At 42.4% G+C, this 17,605-nt stretch overlaps 1 protein-coding gene and 1 non-coding gene across 2 annotated transcripts in view; one reads left to right on the top strand and one right to left on the bottom strand.

The window, feature by feature from the left end:
- The window catches only part of LOC126334527 (spindle and kinetochore-associated protein 1-like), a 424,403-nt gene that overhangs the window by 211,167 nt on the left and 195,631 nt on the right, over window positions 1-17,605 (top strand). The gene's annotated exons all lie outside the window — the stretch shown is intronic.
- Window positions 11,557-11,646, bottom strand: Trnay-gua (transfer RNA tyrosine (anticodon GUA)). The gene is given in 2 exon segments: window positions 11,557-11,592; window positions 11,610-11,646. It is a non-coding gene; the product is annotated as a tRNA-Tyr (tRNA).

Here is a 17,605-nt window from a genome sequence, read left to right as displayed (position 1 = left end):
GCAAGATGCTTACGTACGTCAGAGTCGTATCTAGACGTGTCAGGGGTCCCACACCACTCCAACTGCACACGTCCCAAACCATTACAGAGCCTCCACTAGCTTGAAGAGTCGCCCACTGTCATGCAGGGACCATGCATTCATGACAAAACAAGTCCATCCGCTCGATATAATTCGATACGAGACTCATCCGACCAGGCAATATGTTTCCAGTCATGAACAGTCTGATCTCAGTATTGACCGGCCCAGAGGAGGCGTAAAGCTTTGTGTCGTACAGTCATTAAGGGTACACGAGTGAACCTTCGGCTCCGAAAACCCATATCGATGATGTTTCGCAGAATGCTTCGCACTCTGACACTTGTTGATGGACCAGCACTGAAATCTGCAGCAATTTGCGGAAGGGTTGCACGCCGCGCGGTCCAGGGCGCCTTGCCACGGATCGTGCGGCTCGCCCCGTCGGAGGTTCAAGTCCTCCCTCGGGCATAGATGTGTGTGTTCTCCTTAGAGTAAGTTAATTTAAGTCAGATTAAATAGTGTAAAAGCCAAGGGACCGATGACCTCAGCAGCTTGGTCCCACAGGAACTTACCACAAATTTCCGAAAAAGGGTTGTACTTGCGTTCGTTGAACGATTCTCCTCAGTCGTCGTTTGCCCTTCTTGCAGGATCTTTTTTCGGCGGCGGCGATGTTTTACCGGATTCCTGATATTCACGGTACGCTTGTGAAACGGTCGTACGGGAAAATACTCAACTTCATCGCTACCTCGGAAATTCTGTGTACCATCGCTCCTGCGCCGACTGTAACACCACCTTCAAACCCACTCAAATCTTGATAACTTGCCAGTGTAGCAACAGTAACCGATCTGACAACTGCCCCAGACACTTGTAGTCTTAAATAGGCGTTGCTGACCGCAGCGCCGTGTTCTTCCTGTTTACATATCTCTTTAGTTGAACTATCTTCCCTCTAGCGGTTTCTTTGGCGCTTCGATGTAGTTATGTCGCTCATCCCACCAGTTTTGGAGAAGTGCATGTTGGAGAAATTGTCCGACGTGTTCCTGCACATGTTGTGGGCGTCACTAGCATTCAGAGACCTTCTGGGCCATGAGAAAATCCTGCTTAGAACAAACTGCACTCACCTCTAAAGCAGACATTTGACTACACAGTCCCACACACGAACATAACAAGCGAAATCGGCAAGAGAATTCTCGACAACGCGGTATCAATGGTACACTGAGCAAATGCTACTATAGTACACACTTCAAAAAAAGTTTTGCATCACCTCAGTTCCGAGAGTTCCGGAACCTGTACAGAAAATTGGAATAGAGTTCAACATAAACATCATTTCCGCCCTTTTTATTGCTCATGAAAACCACACATTGCATGTTGTGCCACCATGCAGCGAGACATTCAGAGGTGGTGGCCAAGATTTCTGTACACACCGGTACCTCTAATACCCAGTAGCACGTCTTCCTGCATTGATGTATGTCTGTATTCGTCGTGGCATACTATCCACAAGTTCATCAAGGCACTGTTGGTCCAGGTTGTCCCAGTTCTCACCGGCGATTCGGCGTAGATCTCTCAGAGTGGTTAGTGGATCACGTCGTCCTTAAACAGCCCTTTTAAATCTATCGCAGGCATATTCTATAGGGTTCATGTCTGGAGAACATGTTCGCCACTCTAGTCGAGCGATGTCGTTATCCTGAAGGAAGTCATTCACAAGATGTGCACGATGGGGACGCGAATTGCCGTCCATGAAGACGAATTACTCGCCAGTATGCTGCCGATGTGGTTGCACTGGCACAAAGTAACAATGCGGACGCGATCGAACCGCGGTATTGACTGTTTAGGCATGGTTGAACTACAGACAACTAGAGCCGTGTGCCTCCTTCCTGTTGGAATGACTGGAACTGATCGGCTGTCGGACCCCCTCCGTGTAGTAGACGCTGCTCATGCATGAATGTTTACGTCTTTGGGCGGGTTGAGTAAAATCTCTGAACAGTCAGAGGAACTGTGTATGTGATACAATATCCACAGTCAACATCTACCTTCAGGAGTTCTGGGAACCGAGGTGATGCAAACTTTTTTTGATGTGTTTAATTTGAGGTGTTGGCGTTTGCTGGTGCCCGTAGTCCCTTAGCGTCACGATGAAGCTTCTGTGCAGACTGCATGCCTTTTACTCCTGAAATTCTCTCCTGGATCAGGGTAATGGGCTCGCGCTGTCTGCTTCATATTACATGTGTGGTGGCGGTAACGTAAGCGTCTTCGTGGTGAGTCCTCGACTGCGAGGAAAGTACTCTCGCTAACACGACCTCTCCAACCTTGGAGACTGGCTGAGAGCCTGGGGTAGCCACAGTTCTAAATTGGGCACGTGTGGATCTGAGTACCACACCTACCGTACTGATCTGTCATGGCATTCAAGGGTTGTTGTGTGGCCCCATGCGTACTGGTCGGGGGTTCTCAGTGGACGCAGCCGACTAAAGCTGCTCCTCTTGGTAATGTTAACCACTTCCCGAGGGAAAAAAAATTACGGGCTGGTTTCCACTTAGGAGTGTAGGGTAAGGCGTACACTACACTAGACTAAAGCCGATTAACTGTTGGCGGACAAATGCCTCCGATTATTTTTATTCCCCTTACAACTTGGAGCAGAATAAGAGCCATTGAAAATAAAATGAAATATTGTTTTAGCTTTATTTCCTACGCACAAATGTGTGGTCTAGAGTGAATCGCTTTGTATCACATTCAGTCACTAAAATGCTATAACTAAATTAAATAATTAATTCAGGTACATCATGTACAGAACTATAATTATCGGGATCAAGTGCATTCGACCTCATGTAGTTCTTATTTGTTAAGAATCGATACAGATGCTGATGCCAAAATTTAATCAATTAACTGGGAGTATGGACTGTTCATGAGAGTTATGAAAGTTTAAAATATTTATCCCTGTTCAGCTTTTTTCTTATATAAATGGAATGTGTATTTCTGTCTATCGACGGATATGCCTCAAAAGCACAACATACTAAATTACGACATTTCGTTTCGTTTTACGTTGTAGTACATGTGTATCTCTTTTATTAACTCTTAGTAAACAAAACAACCATGGAAGTCATTATTACAATATTAAGGATATTGGGAGCTCCCGCCGGAAAACAAAACATACGTCACATTTTAAAGGTTTATTACTACTAGACACGAATTATACTCGCCACTGTTAGATGTTATGGAGTCACATACGATTTTGCAAGAGAAAATATGATAAAATAATCTGTGGCTTTAGATAACAAAACACTGCGATAGGTTTATACACCTCAAGAAGCATTGCACTAGACACCGTTAGTAGGTGTAAATTTAAAACAAGCTCTGTTGTTGGTTCTTGTGGTCTTCAGTCCCATGACTGGTTTGATACAGATCTGCATACTACTCTGTCCTGTGAAAGTCTCTTCATCTGTTAATAACTACTACAACCTACAGCTTTCTGAATCTGCTTACTGTATTCATCTCTTGGTCTCCCTCTATGATTTTCATCACCTACATTTCCCTCCAGTACTAAATCGGTGACCCTTCGATGTCTCAGAATCTCTCCTATCAACCTATCCCTTCTCCTGGTCAAGTTGTATCACAAATTTCTTTCCTCCCCAGTTCTATTCAGTATCGCTTTATTAATTATGTAATCTACCAACCTAATAGTCAGCGTCCTTCTGTAGCACCACATATCGAAACTTCTGTTCTCTTCTTGTCTAAACTGTTTATCATACATAGCTACGCTCCCTACAAATACTTTCAGAAAAGACTTTGTGACACTTAAATCTATATTCGATGTTAAAAAATGTATCTTCTTCAGAAGTGTTTTCCTTCGCATTGCCAGGCTACATTTTATATCCTCTCTGCTTCTCCTGCATTAGTTATTTTGCTGCCCAAATAGTAAAATTCATCTACTACTTTAAGTGTCTCATTTCCTAATCTGATTCCCTCCGCATCACTTGATTTAATTCAATTACATTCCATTATCGTCGTTTTGCTTTTATTGACGTTCATTTTATGTCCTACTTTCAAAACACTGTCCATTCCATTGAACTGTTCTTCCAAGGCCTTTGCTATCTCTGACATAATTACAATGTCGTCGGCAAATCTCAAGGTTTTTGTTTCTTCTCCCTGGATTTTAATTCCTAATCCAAATATTTCTTTGGTTTCCTTTGCTGCTTGCTCAGTATACAGATTAAATAACATCGGGGACAGGCTACAACCCTGTCTCACTCCCTTATCAACTTCTGCTTCTCTTTCGTGGCCCTCGACTCTTACTACTGTCTTCTGGTTTCTGTATAAATTGTAAATAGTCTTTAGTTCCCTGTATTTGACCCCCTACAACATTCAGAATATGGAAGAGAGTATTGCAATCGACATTGTCAAAAGCTTTCTCTAAGTCTACAAATGCTAGAAACATTTTTCCAGTCTTCAATAAAGAAATCGATAGTTCGGTAATATCCACACCTGTCAGCACCTGGTTTCTTCGAAGTTGGAATTATGATATTTTTCTTGAAGTCTGAGGGGCCTGTCTCATAATTCTTGCACACCAGGTGGATGAGTTTTGTCATGGTTGCTCTCCAAAGGCTATCAATAATTCTTATGGAATGTTACTAACCTTGGGGCCTTGTTTCGATTTAAGTCTTTCAGCGCTCTGTAAAATTCTTCTCGTAGTATCATGTCTCCCTCTCATCTTCATATATGTCCTCTTCCGTTTCTGTAATGTTGCGTGCAAATTCATCTGCCCTGTATAGATCCTCTATGAGCTCCTTCAACCTTTCAGCTTTCCCTTCTTTACTTAGGACTGGTTTTCCATCTGAGCTCTTGATGTTCATACAGCTGTTTAGCCGTTTCTCTTTTCTCCAAAGGCCTCTTTAATTTTCCTGTAGTCAGTACATATCTTTCCCATCGTGATACGTGCTTCTAAATCATGACGTTTGTCCTCTAGCTATTCCTGCTTCTATCGCATGAAGTAGGGTCCTATTAAATTGTATAAAATTGTTCAGCTACGCCGAAGGTATTAACGGAAAAAATAGTTGTAAATATTAGTTTAGAGGCATAAGAAAAAAAACGAGTCTTAACAGTATTGATACATGCTTATTTGTGTGCTCGGCAAAACAATGAAAAAATTAACAACTTACTAGCTGAGAGTGTGTGGTACTTTGTGCCGCATTTAGTGCATGATTATGAATGCTGACTGAATTCAGAGTATTATGAAAATTAAAATAACATTCTTGTGAAGTATCTCACTCTACTCTACACTGCCGCTATAGTATTCCACTAATCCTTTTTCTCGTTTAAATGATGATTATAGGCCCTGTTCAGAGGTGAGGGGGGAAGGGTGTAGTCTGTGGTGGCGGAGCTTCATGTCAATTCTGCGAGAATTGTTTTCCCGGAAGTCTTTGGCAGGGGAATAGGCAAAGAGTTCGCAGGTATTTCCTGACACCTATAGAAAGCTTGAATGTTCTTATGCAACTATGAGAGGCATTGTATTTGGTCTTGCAGCCTTCTACCTATTACTGCAAGCACTGTTCGTCCTAATTTGCACAGCAGTATCTGTCTTTCCTAACGTGGGTACGTCTTTAGATCTGGCACAGTCAGCGAATCGAAATTCATCGCACATCCGTTCTTTTTATTAACTTCAATGTTTCTTTGCAGTTATGCCAGACTTTCGGTCTCCCTCAGCATTTGAGCCGATATTCATTGAGTACATAGCATTGCAGCTGCTGCAGTTTGTCAGAAACAACATGGCAATAACTCCGGTTGGCACGGCATCATTTATCATTTTGTAGTACGTCGCTAGCCCGTTGATTAGAACCGCAGTATCTGTGAGGTTCTGCCACACCAGCCTCTAGCAGAGATCCGGGAACTACGGCTCCATCTTGTTTTCGACATGCCCTGTACAGGATAAATGCAGTACTGTCGACGGTGTTGTTCATTAGATTTATCAGATAGCTTATTTTGATGAAATATTACTTCAGGTCTTTGGTCTTGGGTTGTGGGTGAGTGATGTCTACAGATGCTTCTTGTGGCGTCGCGTGATCGCCGTCGCCGTGATCTGCCGACGCCAGTGAGCATGTGTGCTCGCGGAGCAGCTCATGGCCGCCGCTCGCCGACTGCACCTAGCCGTTCTCCGGGCGAGGAAAGATGGCCTTCAGTTTGGAGTTCTCGCGTCTCCGTATAGCCGGCCCACTCCGTCATCCATTGTCCATTTCATTGGGCATGCTGATGAGTTGCGTCAGGAACCGTGAGCCGGCCGTTGTCACAGAGCGGTTCTAGGCGCTTTAGTCTGGAACCGCGCGACCTCAACGGTCGCAGCTTCGAATCCTGTCTCGGGCATCGATGTGTAGATGTCATTAGGTTAGTTAGGTTTAAGTAGTTCTAGGTTCTAGGGGACTGATGACCTCAGATGTTAAGTCCCATAGTGCTCAGAGCCATTTGAACCATTTCGGGAACCGTGACTTCGCATAAGTATACGTCTGTTCTGTCTTCATAGCACAAATTTATATTTTTATTAAAATCCGTGGATGATGAGTTTCGGTAACCGTATTGTCAGAACACAAAAAAGTGTATTCTGTCAGAAATAGGCGCACAATATCTCGTCAGCTGTGTGCTTCCTTGGACAAACCTAACTGCCAAAGTAGTTTGCCAGTTACTTTTCTACAGGAAATCTTTCTCTGGAAGAAACAGGTTTACATCTACAATTTTTTAGTTATTTATTTGTTCGATCCAAGTTTCGATGTCATTTGAGAACGCGGCTGCGTCCCCTACATTAGTAGTGAACAGAGAAATAATAAAAAGAGTGCACATATAGAACTGTTATTTCCGGCGAAAAATACTCTATCAGCAGCAGACCCACAAATCAAAATTCTACTTATAAAATGCTTTCAATATAATTTGGAAGTAGACCTCCTGAACGAAAAGTAATCAGGAAAACTTTAGGTTCTAATTATATAGAAGAAAAAATATAATTTACAAAGAGCAAATAAAGAAATTCAAAAGTATGCCGCCATTAATCCGGATACGAAAAAAAGTAGGCTAAAAGTACTATGGGCATCTTGAAAGAATGGAACCAACCAGATTAACCATCGGGGCACAGGTTGTGGAATTATACCAAAGTCGCAGTAAAGCTAAGCTTTAAAAATAAAGTGTAAGAGAACAGTAAAAGAAGACCTAATGGAAACAGGACTAACACAATTACATATGTTAGATGGGAAAAAAAAGACTGAAAATTCGCAACTCGGTCGTTGGACAAGCAGAAGAATTGAAGAGTACAGCAAACAACTTGGAATGATGAGCGGAAAAAATTCCACTGTGAGAGAATGAAAGTACTATGGCCACAAAGAAAAAGTAAAACAAAGAATAAAGTTCTGAAAATGCCCCTTCCGTACATCTCGTGTACCAGAAGGGCTCAAATAATAATGATAATAATTATTACAATAGTAATAGTAATAGTAATAATGGAGATAATGAAAAACAGGGAAAGTCCGACGAGCTACTACGTATCTCGCAAAAAATTTGTTTGTTTTTTATGATCTGGCAACTGAGTTAATGAAACGCGTCGTGTATCCTCTTTAATCAGTATAAAAAGATGCGCGATCAAGATACAATTACCTAAACAACACGGTCTCGAACTCCAAGATGTGCTTAATAGCATATCGACGCAGATCGAGTATGCCGGTGGTACTTGCGTCAAGAAGCCGTCTTAATCCTGTGCACTGTGTGTCACCTGTTTTGTGCAGAGATCTTCGTCAAGTCTAGTTGTATCCCGTGCTGCACGATGTGTGTTCTTCTGTTATGTTTATTTTTGCTTTTCCTTTTTTCGTAGTCAGGAAGAGAACAGTTTTGCGCGCGACTTATTTTCACTCTGATCACTTATTCATGACTGTGGATCCATTCCACAGATCTGCTTCAGCTCGTAGCTTTTTAACGGCCACGCCTCCAGCATGCGCTTTGCTCGTAGCTCATGCGCCGTGCGGCTTTATACCTCGCAACTCTACCGGCTGACTTATCCACAATAGCGCTCCGCCCTTTGCTTTTTAAGTTCAGAAGCTTCGACTTTAAACGTCTGAATCGTGAGAAGACGCTTTCGTTAGCCGCAACAGGAGCAGTGAGTGCGTCCTTCAGACTGTAAAAGAGCAGAAGTCTATACGACGTTCCTCCTTTATACCACCACAACGGACTGCCTCTCTAGTCTCCGCGTGCAAGATCCAACGCCGTGGAGGTCAATGATCTGTTCTACACTCCAAACAGTCTGCAACGTTTTATTGATCACGAAATATTGCGACCGACGTATGGCTGGTGTTTAGCTTCCAGGATACTCTGGAACTCGCTTTATTTGTTCATGAGACCCAGAAAATATTAGATACAGGCTCCCAAGTAGATGCCATTTTCCTTGACTTTCGGAAGGCGTTCGATACAGTTCCGCACTGTCGCCTGTTAAACAAAGTAAGAGCCAACGGAATATCAGACCAGCTGTGTGGTTGGATTGAAGAGTGTTTAGCAAACAGAACACAGCATGTTGTTATCAATGGAGAGACGTCTACAGACGTTAAAGTAACCTCTGGCGTGCCACAGGGGACCATTGCCTTTCAAAATATATATAAATGACCTAGTAGATAGTGTCGGAGGTTCCATACGGCTTTTCGCGGATGATGCTCTAGTGTACAGAGAAGTTGCAGCATTAGAAAATTGCAGCGAAATGCAGGAAGATCTGCAGCGGATTGGCACTTGGTGCAGGGAGTGGCAACTGATGCTTAACATAGACAAATGTAATGTATTGCGAATACATAGAAATAAGGATCCTTTAGTATGTGTACTGAACGATTTGAAGTGTAATGATCATATAAAATTAATTGTTGGTAAGGCGGGTGCCAGGTTGAGATTCATTGGGAGAGTCCTTAGAAAATTAGTCCATCAACAAAGGAGGTGGCTTACAAAACACTCGTTCGACCTATACCTGAGTATTGCTCATCAGTGTGGGATCCGTACCAGATCGGGTTGACAGAGGAGATAGAGAAGATCCAAAGAAGATCGGCGCGTTTCGTCACATGGTTATTTGGTAGCCGTGATAGCGTTACGGAGATGTTTAGCAAACTCAAGTAGCAGACTCTACAAGAGAGGCGCTGTTAATCGCGGTGTAGCTTGCTGCGCAGGTTTCGAGAGGGTGATCTTCTGGATGAGGTATCGAATATATTGCTTCCCCCTATTTATACGTCCCGAGGAGATCACGAATGTAAAATTAGAGAGATTCGAGCGCGCACGGAGGCTTTCCGGAAGTCGTTCTTCCGGCGAACCATACGCGACTGGAACAGGAAAAGGAGGTAATGACAGTGGCACATAAAGTGCCTCCGCCATACACCGTTGGGTGGCTTGCGGAGTATAAATGTAGATGTAGATGTAAATTTGGACGATTTCATTAGCGTCCGCAGTTCGTGGTCGTACGGAAGCGTTCTCGCTTCCCACGCCCTGGTTCCTGGGTTCGATTCCCGACGGAGTCAGGGATTTTCTCTGCCTCGTGATGACTGGGTGTCGTGTGCTGTCCTTAGGTTAGTTAGGTTTAAGTAGTCCTAAGTTCTAGGGGACTGATGACCATAGCTGTTAAGTCCCATAGTGCTCAGAGCAATTTTTTGATTTCATTAGCGGCGAAGTTTCATGACAGATCTTGCTAGCTATGGTTCCGATAAAAATAGTGAGACCCACCAACAGTATGTAGTCATATATGCTATGTAACCGAGTTCTTCCGCTGTTATAGTAAGTGATATCTGTGGTGGTCGAATGCAAGACCTATCATACGATGGTGAGCTTCAATTTCTTAATTAGCTCATGTAGCTAGGCACATTTGTTTGGAACTTATTTTATCTTCGTTTTCCACAATGCAGTTCAAGTCATTTGTAATGATAGTATTTATGTTCCGTTTGTGCAAAAAACTACCAATTTCTTGGTTAAAGTATCTAAGTCTTGCATCTATATTTTCAGAGTCGGTCAGCACATGTATAAATGGCTTGTTAGGTAATTGCTGAGATGCTACGGCGGCTGTGTAACTTTTGCACATTCATGGTTTTTGTCTCCCTCATTATCATTGTTACGGCGCCACGTTTTGAATCGAGATCATCTTAATAAAGAGCTCCCTGTAATTTGGTGTCTATTGAGTGCCGTCCATTTCGGCTTCGTTTGATCCCCGTTGCGCTACGCGTGGGATTATCCTCTCTCCCGGGATTGTTATTATTATTATTATTTTTTTCTTATTATTACTACTATAATTTTCTTTTGTTGAAGGTACTTAAATTCTGTCAAAGTTATTGCTATAAAACATTGTCAATGGTTTGTAATGAAACATATTTTTAATTTTAATTTGCTTTGTAGATCTAAAATCTGTTCTTTGTAAAATATATGAAGATGTAATATTTTAGTTGTGGCATTTTATGTCCATTTTTTGCTTATATGAGGAAGTGCCACCTTCTTCCACATTTGTGAGATAGTAATTCGTTTAACACTAATGTTGCGCTTGCCTGCTGTCATTTGGATTTGGAGCACTACCCATCTATTAATTAAAATATGAGACAAGATAGCATCAATAGTGTCTGTCTGCAAACTTCTGACTAAACGAACCTAGTCGTGTTGCTAACAGGAACGCTAGTTTTGGGTTTTACTTGATTTACTTTCAACAATGATATTGTTGTACCCTTTCACATAATTAGCTAAAATAATACCCCAGCTACAGTCAATATGACGAAAAAACAGAAATATTTATGATACTGCAGACTACTAAAAACTAGAAGTCTTAAATAGAAGTAAATCAAGAGTCCACTATCAATAAACGAAAATAACAGCAAAAAACGTGAAAACTCTATTGAAAATTGAAAAGTTAATGAGACTTATCCTTTCGTCTTTCCCTCTCCTTCCCTCTTTCCTGATAAAGCAACCATTGGTTGCGAAAGCTTGAATTTTGTGTGTATGTTTGTGTTTGTTTGTGTGTCTATCAACCTGCCAGCGCTTTCGTTTGGTAAGTCACATCATTTTAAGGTACACCAATTTTCTTAATTTTCCTATTGTGTTGCATAAAGTTTTTACGTTTTTTGCTGTTATTTTCGTTTATTAATAGTGAAGTCTTGATTTAGTTATATTTAAGACTTCTAGTTTTTAGTAGTCTGCAGTATCATAAATTTTTCTGGTTTTTTGTCAGATTGACTATAGTTGGGGTATTATTTTAGCTAATTATGTGAAAGAGTATCACAATAGTAATAAAAGACAAAAAATGAAACAATTTAAAACAAGTTTAAAAAAGGAATACGAAAGAACATGTATTTGAATAGTTAAGGAGAAAACGTTTCATTATGTAAGGCAATAAAACATTCACGTGAAACATAAGCTGAAAACATACTACATTTTGGCATACGAAACAATGTAATGGATATCAATGTGTCAATGACATATACAATGTGACATATTAATAAGAGAGAGAGAGAAGTAGTAACATTTTCACTCGGAGGATCGTTGCGAACCTAGTTGTCTGAATGGATATTGAAATTTACAAAATTTTCCTTCGGGCCGGATTTGAACCAGCGACCTATGGATATCTGTGTATGAGTCCACTACAGTCCACCGCTCTACCAACTGAGCTACCGAAGGAATGCGCCGCTTTTGCTGCCTCGTGGCCCACTTACATGAAAGTGACGACGCGGTCCTTGGCTGGCCGCCAATGACGCTCTCTCGTTATCTGCAGCTCTCGCGGAGAGAAGCGCTTAGAGGTAATAACGTCACTTAATGATCTGAGAGTGAATAGCTGTGATACTACTCTGCGCCCCGGTCTCTTTCTTGATAGGAGACATATGTACTCGTGAAGTTACCGGCTGAGAGTGTCAAAACTCAGCCTCACACAGGGTTAGATTAGTGGTAAGAGTCTAGCAAATGAGAGAAACAGACTGTACAATTGCGATGTGCATTTTTTTGTGACTCTCTGAAGTTCATAGGGTTCCTACGAAAGGTAAAAGTAAACACTTCCGGAAGAGAAACAGCAACGCGTGGGTATTTTGAGTATAAATTAAAACACTGTAAGCTGAAATGATTCATAAACTGTGTAGAAACCCACAAAATACTAGTTGTTTCGTGAGCGTGAAAATTACAGCTGTTCTTCCCAGTATTCCACAAATAGCCACTTTTTTCAGGAAGACACACGTAAAAAGTATTAATCAATCATCACGTCGCGATAATTTAAGAAAACACTCGGATAGTCAGCGCTTAACAATTTTATTTAACATCAAATATGCAACATGCCTACGTTTCACTTAAAAGAACTAATAATCCATACTGTTACTGTGTGATATCACTTATCAGATCCCCTGACACTGTAAGGGTGTATGCTTACATAGAGAAAGGTATGGCATCTTTAATATCCCACACCCTATGCCAGGGGAGCACATCCGTGTATAAGTGACCCACGACTCTGCCCGCGCCTTGGATACAGACGTCACTTCCGGCAACATCCATCGCCGCCGCTGGGTGTTCCTGCCGTTGCCCCGTATTTCAGGGCACAAACTGCTGCCACTGTTAGGGTAGCGCACCAGTAATTCCAACGTCTATATTTTAAGCAACCAACCCATAATGTAGTGTCCTGCTAGCGCGGCGAAGAGTACTGCTGCGATGTGCTTACATCTTCTGCTATGCGCCTAAACGGTCCGGCATACCACGATGAAATAACGGTCCTCTGCATATACACGATTCCCACCTGCCCCCACGCACTCATTCACCCACCCACACACCCACTCACAGAAGTGCCGCTGCAAGCCACCTGCAGCGTTCGGGGACGTATCAAGCTGTTGCGTGTCTTTAAATGAACTGTGAGATGACGGCTTATATTATAAAACCTCTTTTATTCATGGAACTAATTCGTGCGTGTTGTGAATATGCGTTATAGTGGTGTCACCCAGTAATAGTGTGGATGAACAGTTCGTTTAAGTGAAACGCAGAGCTGGCACCTATCTGTTGTCAAATAAAAGTTGTTTAACGCTGAATAGCCGTGTAATGTGTTACGGTATCGTGATGTGATGATTGATTGACGCATACTTATTACGTGTCTCTTCCTGAAACAAGTGGCCATTTGATGAGTATTGGGAACAAAATCGGTAAAACCGTACATAGCAGTGGTGTGTTTACATAAGGTATGTAGCGGGAGTTTATTTTGTTGTTAAATAACTCACTGTGGAAATGTTTATACATCCCCATTCCAGTATTTACGTTCGTGTTGTTGAAAAACTTACCCCAAAACCGTAAGTAGCGTCATGTGCTGCAAAAAACAGCAATGGGTGCGATATTCTGCCGGAAATTTTTGAAATCTAAGCCAGACCCACAGGGTGCAATACTGTGCTGCAAATTTCTGATCACCACCTGATTTTAGTGCTGCAAGTGCTCGACGGAGGTACAGACTAGGAATGCCACTCCCCCCTCATGATGCTGAGGACATTAAAGAGGTGGTGGTGGGGCCTGGGCAGATAGGAGCACACTGCAATAGTGGCGGAGGAGAGACACAATTGTCGAGTCATTAATTACCATTTTTATCATGACAGTTATCACTTTAGACTAAAATATGTGATCATTAGGCAACACCTCAGTAAACATGAGCGCAAGTGCACTAAATGAAAATGTTGAAATGTGTGTGAAATCTTATGGAACTTACCTGCTAAGGCCATCAGTCCCTAAACTTATACACTACTTAACGTAAATTATCCTAAGGACAAACACACACACACCCACGCCCGAGGGAGGACTCGAAACTCCGCCGGGACCAGCCGCACAGTCCATGACTGCAGCGCCTCAGACCGCTCGGCTAATCACACGCGGCCAAGTGCACTATTCTGTCGCCATATTGCCTACCAATAATGGCAATTATAATGACAGTTATAGACCATTAATTGTAATTATAAATCCCGTGGCCAGGGAACGATACTTCTCACCTTTCTGGCCCTTTGTCCGAGATATATGTCGTCCCGGATATCACCGCAAAGTCACTTGTGTTACTGGTTCCTCTCATCTGGATCTTTTTGCTTGTACTAGCTAGGAAGTACAAGCTGTAGGATGATGCTGAAGTGCCCTCGGCAATCATTGTGCATTTTTTGTGAAGGTCAGTGTGAAGCTGTCAGTGGTCTTTCCATGCAGAAAATGAAGCCCATTACTCATACTTTCTAGCTCTTTTGTCTTGCCCATTTGTGGACTAAATGTTTGTCCCCCTTCGTGTCTTTCTATGACGGACGTGGTCGTCATCGAACAATATTATATGCCTGATTGTCAACCTTCAGCTGCAGATAGGTAATATTAGACACATTATGAATAATGTTCGTCTGTGAACAGAATTCCATACACGTTAGTGAATTTCATCTACATCTACATACATATTCCGCGATCCATCATACAGTGCGTGGCGGATGGTACCTCGTACCACAACTAGCATCTTCTCTCCCTGTTCCACTCCCAAATAGAACGAGTGAAAAATGACTGCCTATATGCCTCTGTACGAGCTCTAATCTCTCTTGAGCAGTACTTAAGAATAGGTCGTATTTGTGATTTATAAGCGGTCTCCTTTACAGATGAACCACATCTTCCCAAAATTCTACCAATGAACCGAAGACGACTTATCCGGCTTCCCCACTAGTGCCATTACATGCTTGTCCCACTTCATATCGCTCTGCAGTGTTATGCCCAAATATTTAATCGACGTGACTGAGTCAAGCGCCACACTACTAATGGAGTATTCAAACATAACAGGATTCTTTTTCCTATTCATCTGCATTAATTTACATTTATCTATATTTAGAGTTAGCTGCCATTCTGCACACCAGCTACAAATCCTGTCCAAGTCATCTTGTATCCTCCTATAGTCACTCACGACGACACCTTCCCGTACACCACAGCATCATCAGCAAACAGCCGCACATTGCTATCCACCCTATCCAAAAGGTCATTTATGTAGAATGAAAACAACAGCGGACCTACCACACTTCCCTGGGGCACTCCAGATGATACCCTCACCTCCGAAGAACACTCACCATCGAGGACAACGTACTGGGTTCTATTACTTAAGAAGTCTTCGAGCCACTCACATATCTGGGAACCAATCCCATATGCTCGTACCTTTAAGGAGTCTGCAGTGGGGCACCGAGTCAAACGCTTTCCGGAAGTCAAGGAATATGGCATCAGTCTGACACCCTTCATCCATGGTTCGCAAGATATCATCTGAAAAAAGGGCGAGTTGCGTTTCGCAGGAGCGATGCTTTCTAAAGCCGTGCTGCTGCATGGTCAGCAACTTCTGTCTCAAGGAAATTCATTATAGTCGAACGGAGAATATGTTCGAGAATCCTTCAACAAACCGATGATAAGGATATTGATCTGTAATTTTGAGGATCCGTTCTTCTACCCTTCTAATATACAGGTGTCACCTACGCTTTTTTCCAGTCGCTCGGGCCTTTACGTTGGGCAAGAGATTCGCGATAAATGCAAGCTAAGTAAGGAGCCAATGCAGTAAAGTACTCTCTGTAAAACCGAATTTGGAATCCCATCAGGACCTGGTGATTTGTTTATTTTCAACCCATTCAGCTGCTTCACAACCCCAGGAATGTCTATCGCTATATCCTCCATACGAGAATCTGTACGAGGCTCAAACGGCGGTATGTTTATACGATCCTCCTGCGTGAAAGATTTCTCAAATACCAAATTTACAATTTCAGCTTTCGTTTTTCTGTCTTCCGTTGCCAGGCCAGACTGATCAGTGAGTGACTGGATGGAAGCCTTCGACCCGCTTACCGATTTTTCGTAAGACCAGAATTTCCTTGGGTTTTCAGCAAGATCTTTTGCTAAGGTATGACGATGGTAGTGGTTGTATGCTTCGCGCATCGGTCTTTTTACAGCAGCACGAATCTCTACTTAACTTTTGCCTGTCCTCATTCTCCCGATCTTTCTTTGCTTCCTGAGCATTCTCCGAATTGCGCTGTTAAACCACGGTGGGTCTTTTCGGTTCGTAACCCACTTTTTCGGCACATACTTCTCCTTTGCGTGATTTACAATGTGTTTAAAATTTGCTAATAATTCTTCCACGTCCATCGTACCGGAAGTAAATGAAGTCGATTCACTTACCAAGTGGGATGCTAACAACTGCTTATCTGCTCTTCCTAGTAAGAATACCGACTTTTTAACTTTCGTAACCATAGTCGTAATGACAACATCATGATCACTAATCCCTGTCTCAACACTGACACCTTCGATGAGGTCTGGTCTGTTCGTGGCTACCAGATCTAAAATATATCAATCACGCGTTGGCTGTCGATTTAGCTGCTCAAGACAGTTTTCGGATAATGTGTTCAAAAGTAATTCACACGACGACTTGTCTGTACCATCTGTAATGAATCCATAGACATCCCAGTCTATACAAGGTAGGTTGAAGTTGCCTCCGACTAATATAGCATGATCTGTGTACTTCTGCGATACAGAGTGCAGACTCCCTTTGAATGATTCTAGAACTGCCACGGTGGATCCTGGTGGCCAGTAATAACACCCAACAATTAACTTTATTTCTCCTAGCCCTGTTAAACGTGTCCAGATAACTTCACAATCACACTCTACTTCCACCTCAGCAGACACAATATTTTTGTCAACTGCAATGAAGACACCACCTCCTACGGTGTCTAATCTGTCTTTCCGATACACGTTCCAACCCTCACTAAATATTACAGAACTTCCTGTCTCAGGGTTCAGCCAGGTCTCAGTCCCGAGAATAATTTGCGCCCCACACTCTTCCTGGTGGGCAGTAAATTCAGGAACTTTCTTCCGAACACTCTGAAAATTTACTGCTAATATCTTGTTAGCTGAAGTGTCTTTTTAAATATAGGCTGTAAAAAAACTTTCTTCATCTCCAGTTCCATATATGCTCAGCAAGTCACCACACGGTGCATGGCAGACAGTTCCCTGTACTACAAGTAGTCATTCCCTTTCCAATCCACTCGTAAATGGAGCGAGAGGAAAAGACTGTCTGCATACTCCCGTGTGGGCACACGCTTTCATATGGCCCTGTTTCGTGAAAGTAATTTCTTCCACCCTCCATGGAGACCGATTTAAGTTCACAGAGCTTTATCGTAATACTCGTGTGCTGATCGAACGTACTGATAATAAATCTAACAGTACGCCTCTCAATTGCTTCGATCTCTCCTTCAATCCAAACCAGTGGGGTCGCAAAAATTGTGTGTGCATGTCGACCATTCACCTTCCGTACAGAAAAAATTATGTGCTCATTTCATTTCGCGTCTCTTTGCAACGCCGCCCCTAGATATTTAGTAGCTGTAACTATGTCAAGTAACACACCACTAGACATACAAAATTTCAGAAATTACAACAGATAAAAAGAAACATATTTTTATGTGACAAAAACGTCACACGTCTACCATTTCCCCACTAAGAGTGCATGAGGATTTTTGTGCTAGTTACGTTCAGAGACTATGTTCAAACTGCCGTGTGGTGAATATTGTTTTAATAATGTTGTTGACCTACTATGAATTATTTTATGGCGGGAGACGAAGCGTTTGGTGTTCGATACTTCGGTAGACAC

Source organism: Schistocerca gregaria, chromosome 2, assembly GCF_023897955.1.
Source record: "Schistocerca gregaria isolate iqSchGreg1 chromosome 2, iqSchGreg1.2, whole genome shotgun sequence".
Lineage (NCBI taxonomy): Eukaryota > Metazoa > Arthropoda > Insecta > Orthoptera > Acrididae > Schistocerca > Schistocerca gregaria.
The sequence above is the reverse complement of the archived record's forward strand: the minus strand, read 5'-3'. Positions and strand labels throughout refer to the sequence as shown.